Genomic DNA, 8,136 nt, shown 5'->3' on the forward strand with positions numbered 1-8,136 from the left:
GGACCTCTTCAGCTCAGCCTAGGACACTTAGAAATCATGAGATGAGCTAGGTTTTTACACAACATCCACACCTAACTTCCTCCTTCCAGGAAGTGAGATGGAACAAAAAGCGAGGTTGTGGGTACACAGTATGTATACAGTTTCCTCTGTGTTCATGATAATCAATCATGACATTCCTTATGTGTAAATAGCACCTTAATCTTAGAATTAGTCACATATCTGCTTTCATTGAGCCACTACTAACCAACTGATTGGAGATAGCATGCTAAATAAAATCCATTTTCCATCCTTTGGCTAGATAGAGGGATGGAGAAAAACATCTACAGAGGGATATGTTTAAACATGTAATACGTTTCATTCTAAAGGTACACTAAATATTAGATGCCTGATTCTGCTCTTTATTATAGACTTAACCATCACTGGTAGCTCTAAGTAAATATAAGCTTTATTTATTTATTTTTAACATCTTTATTGGAGTATAACTGCTTTACAATGTTGTGTTAGTTTCTGCTGTATAACAAAGTGAATCAGCTACACTTATACATACATTCCCATATCCCCCTCCCTCTTGCGTCTCCCTCCGACCCTCCCTAGCCCACCCCTCTAGGATAAGCTTTATTTTTGAAGGATCCTATAAGGCAAAGGATCCTATAAGTTCAACAAAACCGATGCTTCCTCTCCTTTTTGCTCCACTGTAACCAATCAAATTAACATTTATATCACATGCATACATCATGTGAACAAATTTCACTGGGCTAATTATCTTGCTCTTATGCCTCCCTAACATAAGGACTTTTCTTATAATGGCATTTTTAACTGCTTATATAATTGTCTATCTCTTCTACCATACTGTAGGCACTCTTCCTAGAGCCTGGAATAATGATTAGAAAATAGTAAGCACTAAATACAACTTGTTGAAAGGAGGAAGAACTGGTCTGAAGTTCAGAAAAATGGAAAAATGCCTTTGACGTTCCTATGTACTATTTTCTATGTTACATATAATAAAATCTGGGGAAACTCTTTTTTATTTATGTGTTGATGTTGACTGTTTTTCAACTGTAGCTTTTATAGATGTCTATCCTTAGAATGACAATAACACTACTCTACACCCACTAGGATGGCTATTATAAAAATAACAACAACCACCCCCCCAACACACACACAAAATGGAAAATAACAAGAGTTGGAAAGGATGTGGGGAAACTGGAAATCTTGTGCATTGCTGGTGGGAATGGTATAGCTTCTGTGTGGTATGGCAGTTCTTAAAAAATTTAAAAACAAAATCACCATATGACCCAACAATTCCACTACTGGGTATACATCCAAAAGAACTGGAAGCAGGGACTCAAACAGGTATTTGTACACCCAAGTTCATAGGAGAATTATTCACAAAAGCCAAAAAGTGGAAACTACCCAAGTGTTCATTGATAGGTGAATGGATAAACAAAGTGTGGTACATACACACAATGGAATATTATCTAGCCTTAAAAAGGAAGGAAACTCTGACACATGGTACAACATGGATTGACCTTGAGGCCATTACGCTAAACAAAATCAATCAGTCACAAAAGGAAAAGTATTGTATGATTCTACTCAAAGGAAGTACCTAGAGGGCTTCCCTGGTGGCGCAGTGGTTGGGAGTCCGCCTGCCAATGCAGGGGACATGGGTTCGGGCCCTAGTCTGGGAGGATCCCACATGCCACGGAGAGACTGGGCCCACGAGCCACAGCTACTGAGCCTGCGCCTCTGGGGCCTGTGCTCCGCAACAAGAGAGGCCGCGACAGTGAGAGGCCTGCGCACCGCGATGGGGAGTGGTCCTCGCTTGCCACGGCCAGAGAGGGCCCTCACACAGAAACGAAGACCCAGTGCAGCCAAATAAATAAATAAATAAAATAAATTTATAAAAAAAAAAAAAAAAGAAGTACCTAGAGTAGTCAGATTCGCAGAGACAGAAATTAGAATAGTGATTGCCACAGGTAAGAGCGAAGGGGAAATGGGAAATTATTGTTTAATGGGTACAGAATTTCACTTTGGAAACATGAAAAAGCTATAGAGTTGGATGCTGGTGATGGTTGCCCAATAACCTGAACGTGCATAGCGGTGTTGAAGTATACACTTACAAATTGTTAAAATGGTAAAATTTATGTTATGTATATTTCACCACAATTAAAAGTTTTAAATATATATCACATAAAAGGACAATAATAATGAATATGGTATAACTAAAATTTCAGCTCTCTCAGTTGACTCAGGCTATCTGAAGGAAGGTATCTGCAGGTATCCATCCCTAGTACTGAACTTGGCGGGATTCTCTGCATGTTAGCAACATAATAAATAACAATGAAATTATCAACTTATTAATAAAAATTTTCCAGTATACGGACAGAGATGTCTTGAATTCATCTTTGATGAGGTTATTTTACAAACAGGCATTGCAGAAACTGTTGTGGAATGAAATTACAGTAAAGCAGATCAGGGAGAGTCAAAGGGTTTCTAATCAGTTCTGTCTCTACTATCTTGAATATTCATTTATTCATTGTGTTCTCCACGTTGTTGATCATATCTTAGTGCTGACACGCTATCATTAGGTTGCTCAAGAAGAAAAGCTTAATAACTCTGAAATGTGAAGTTTAAGTTTCTCCATTTTCCACATGATACAATTTCCTGAATTATTTAAACATAAGCCAAGACAGTTTAGGGAATTATTTGAAATAAATATTGAGAAAGAGAATTCATTTAAATGAGTTAATCCTCCCAGAAATGGATAGCAACCAGATACTTAATAACTGCATATCCAGTTAAATCACATGCAGAAACTGCTGGAAATATAGACTAGACAACTTCCTTAATTTAGAGGACAGTGTAATACTTAAGGCTTTATTTAGTCCCCTTATGATAGATACTGGATTTGGACTTTGGCACAGTTTTCATGATAAAACCCTTGCTCTTATTAAGATGCTTTGTACATGAGTCAGTACAAGTCATTTGTAAATCAACTAAATTCACTACAATAGTCCTTTAGTCTTTTCTTCTTGAGGAAACATGAGTGATGACATTTTTATACCTGATATGACTATTTTTTTAATCTGTTGCTTGGAAACATTTTCTAAGACTGATTTAAAAATTAAAAAAAAAAAAAAAAGGAGTGGCTCCGTTAACATACAAGACCAGAAATGCCCTTATTGTAAAATTTCTGTAAATTTGTTTTTAGTGCTAAAGAAGAAGAAGAAGAAGAAAAAAAAAGCATATCATATGGCAGTCAGACTAGCACACAGAAACCATATGGCTTGGGCTGTTTTACTAAATGGAATGGGGATAGTAAATTTTTATTGACATATGTCATGTAAAAGTTACGAAGCATTCTCCATCAAGGGCTCAGAAAATTAAATTAAAATCTTATATTTTATCCCCATTCCAGTAGATGATATAAGCCTCAGTAGTAAAAAAAAGTCCATGAACAGATTTCCATTTAAATTCCTCACTGTATGAAAATAAAAATCATGGAAAAAATACAACCTATTATATGATATGTCATCAGAAATGCTGTAGTAAATCTTATATATACTTACATGACTTAATAAATCTCTACCCTAAAATAAACAACTTGTAGAACTAAAACTCCTCTGTGAAAAGAGTACATTAATTTATTGAATCACATAATACCCACATAAGCTGAACATAAGCTGCCTTTTAATAATCTATAGCCTAAGAGATTTTAGGAAAGCAAAAAGAAAAAATTACTTATTTCTAAAGATCAAGTTGGCAAATATAGCTGTAAATATATTTTATTCCTTGGGAGTGTATCTTTTGAGAAAATATAAACAAAGCTTCAGCTTGAGAAAATGCCTATTGGATTATTGAACTAAATAACCCATATACTTTTCAATAAACATAGCAGAACTGGCCAGAGTACTACACAGAGTCTTGCTTGAAGTCACTTTTGCATTTGGCTATTGAACAACCTTCAAGAGCACGTGAATATGAGCTTTTTTCTTTTAGTTTTAATTTTTGAAACTTTAGATATCCAAGAGTATATTTATGAAGAGTAATTATTTTCTTTGGGCTCTGATTCATGAAAGCCACTTTACCTAGTGATTTATTTTCAGAATAAAAGTAGTATCATTGTTGTTTTATTATAAAAGACAATATGCTTATAAAAGTCAGACCAACTCAGAGAAGTATAAAGGAAAATGTGACAACTATTTGTATGCCATAATTCAGCGATCCCATTAATATTAACATTTCAGGGCATATGCTTCCAAACTTACTTCTATGCCTAACTGTGCAAACATATACATGCATAAAATATACATTTACTTTAACAAGGATGGGATTGTATAACACTGTGGCTTTGTACTCGATTTTTTAACCTTTACATTTTTGGCATAATCCCTATCAATAAAGGCTCTTTGTCAAATTTTCAATTAGCTGCTTTATATTACATTATAGATGTGTGTGTATGATTATTTAATTATATAATTTATATATAATCATTTACAATGATTAAAATATATACTATATATAACATATTTTACAATAATACATATTATTCTATTTATTATGATCTATAATTATTTCATCATGATTTATTTAAGCAGTCACCCACTGATAGGTAGTCTGTTTTTCACTTAATAAAATACAAGTCTAGAGGACATTTTTTTATTCATGTCTTTCAGAAATTGAAAGAGCAAGTAGATAAAAAAGCAAGAACACACACATATGATTATATATATATGAAACATATATATATGAAATTATATAATGAGTTGGATAATAGAATCCACCTTGATGTTTTATATCCATTAACACACACACAAATACACACTCATGTTGTCATTCCCTGAAGAGGATATATATTGCTCATTTATGCCCATCAAACGAAGGAAATAAATCAGTAATGAAAATATGTCATGTATTTGGCTGCAAAGAAAAATTCTGCAAAATAAAAATTTTATACGAAAAATTCTGCTCATGTGCCTTATACAAAATTAGCAATCTAAAACAGAATTAAATACCCTCATTTCAAAGAACAAATAAAAATGCAAGTAGTGCTCTTTGCAGACTCAGAAACAAAATACCCATATCAAAATCTATAGAGGCATAAACAGCTCTCCTTGGAGGAAAATATATAGCTTTAAATATTTTATCATAAAAAAGGAGAATTAAGTAGTTACCTAAAAAAAAAAAAGATTTTTGTGATTTCTTCAGGGTTAACAAAATGAAATCTTAACTTTTCAGATTCAAAATTCTACCTTTACACACATCACACTTGGAACTATGTACTTTCTTATTTTCCCCTTTCCCGTTTTCTCTTCACACATCTCAGTTTCCACTTCCTGTGTCAGTATTTACCAGTAAAATGAACGAACTTCCGACACCATTATTCCATTTCTAAGTTCCACACCCTATCATTGCTAATCTGCTGATGCAGAGACTGTCCTGGATCAACTAGGCAGACCCAATGTAATCACAAGGATCCTTAAAAGAGTTACAGGAAGATGTGGCTGTGGGGAACCAAAGAGTTGGCAGCTTGAGGAGGACTGCGACTGATGTTATTGGCTTTGAAGATGGAGCAAGAGATGCCACAAACCAAGGAATGTGGGCAACTTCTAGATGTTGAAAACGCAAAGAGCAAGAGCCTCCAAAATAGGAACACAGCCCTCTTGACACCTTGATTTTAGCCCAGTGAGACTCATTTCAGACTTCTGGCTACAGAACTGGAGGACAAATTTGCCTTGTTTTAAGCCTCTAAGTTTGTGGTAACTTATTACAGCAGTGATACGTAACCAGCGCATCAGCTAATTCAGCATATTAAGAGTATGCTTGTTATGTTGATAGCAGCATTATTCACAATTGCCAAGATAGGGAAGCAACCTAAGTGTCCATCAACAGATGAATAAAGAAGATGTGGTGTATATGTACAATGGGATACTACTCAGCAATAAAAAAGAACATTATTTTTTCATTTGCAGCAACATGGATGGACTTGGAGGGCATTATGCTAAGTGAAATAAATCAGAGAAAGATATGCTATCACTTATATGTGGAATGTGAAAAGTAAAACAAACTAGTGAATATACAAAAAAGAAGCAGACTCACAGATACAGAGAATGAACTAGTGGTTCATTGGGGAGGCGGAAGGGGAGAGGGGAAAGGAAGGGGGAATCGGGGTAGGGGATTAAGAGGTACAAACTATTATGTATAAAACAAGCTACAAGGATATGTTGTACAACACAGGGAATACAACCAATATTTTATAGTAACTACAAATATAGTATAATCTTTAAAAATTATGAATTACTACACTGTACACCTGTAACTTATATAATCGTGTACAAGAAGTATACTTTAAAAAAAACTAGACAAAGAAAAAAAGAGTGTGGTTCTTACAAAGATTAAATGACATAATGTGTGCGAAGTGTTTACCCCAATGCCTTGCACAGGGCAAGAAATCAATAAATGATAGCTGCTATTAATCTAATTATTTTATAATTAGTAATATATTATTAGTATAATACTGACAAAATGCTGACTGAACAACATTCTGCTCTAAACAGTAAGAAAGCTTCAATCCACTGGTATGTGATATTCCAGGGAATGATTGAAAACCTTAATATTTATGGTAGGCAGGATATAAACTGTGATAAGTATTAACGTTTATTTAGAGAAAACAGAAACCACGGGAGACACCCAGTATTCTTTTTATCCTACTGAGAACTTTAATGAATATATTTAAATACTTGTAATAAATCTCTGTGTTTGTTTCAACAAAACTTGATAGCATCAAAATTCCTAAGGTTTAAGATACTTAGAATTTCCATTTTCAGGAATAGCCTCACTTTACAGACAACTGAATATCTCTAATCTCCATAGGCTGAATTTTGATTGGAATCATTTTAGATAGCCCCCGATCCCCCTAGTCCTAAAGGTGAGAGAAATCAATTTTAACGGAGCATTTTATTCCAAATGGTGTCCTCTGTCCACAGTTTCAAAAGTGATTATTCCATGATACACACGAGGCTTTGAATTGTCTTAAGGTAAAGCATTTTTAATTATATTTATCATAATCATTTATACAAAGAGTGTTAATATACTCAGATTCCATGTTCTGGTTTAATCCCTAGTTTTTCATTTCTGCTTTCTTAAATGCATGAGTTAATATTTTGTTCTTGTTTGTTTTTTGTTTTGTTCTTTGTTCTTTCAGAATCAGGCAAAAGTTTTGAGCACTAAACTTATATTTATATTTCTTTAATGAAACTCCTCCTTGGAAACACATTTTATATATTTTTATGCCCCTGATACTGGATGATATTGCTCTACTGCTCTTCTCCATTCAAAACCTAAGTTAAGCACTATTCTGATCAGTCCCACAATTGAACTGATATAATATGGGTAATATAAATAATGTCTTACCTAAAATAGAGATTTAGTGGTCAGTTTGATTTTAGTCAGCCCCTTACACAGCATACAATAGGAACTTAAGGACTTATATTGGGTTAAATTAATATATTTCATTCATTTGTTTATTTATACAAATATGTATTTATATTACATAAAATACTTATTTTAAGTATTACAGTAATATGGGGCTAATACAAAAATAAATAAGTAGCAATCAGTAACTCAGTGAGTCTACCATAAGTAGGTAGGATAAAAGTCAGGATTAATGCACAAAATTTATACTGTGAACAAGACATGGGATAACTGTGAAGTTCAAAGTATAAAGTTAGGATACTGTTTGGTACGTAACGAGAACCCTCAATTAATACTAGAAGTTTCAAAAGTTTTGTGTTTGTGGCATATTTTCAGTTACTCAAATTATTATCATGTGAAGTCAACAAAAGATTCAAAACAACACTTTATGAAGTAATTTATAAATACAAACACAACTACAATGTAAAGGTGGTTCACAGAGTCTACAAGAGTATCCAGTTTTTAGCCTACTCTTTGTGGCCCCTCAGTAATGTAAATTTTCTGAAAAATAACTGTTTACTGCCACAACTCCCTTGTTCACCTGTAAGGACAAACTCTTAACTATGTCAATAGCCCTGTCTTTTTTGGGATTTCGATGTCATTTTCTGTTTACACTTCTCTGTGTCATATAACCTGCTCAGTTATGTTCTTTGCTCTTAAGTA

The sequence above is a fragment of the Mesoplodon bidens genome (genome assembly GCF_964165515.1).
Source record: "Mesoplodon bidens genome assembly, chromosome: 10".
In the NCBI taxonomy this organism is placed as follows: Eukaryota; Metazoa; Chordata; class Mammalia; order Artiodactyla; family Ziphiidae; genus Mesoplodon; species Mesoplodon bidens.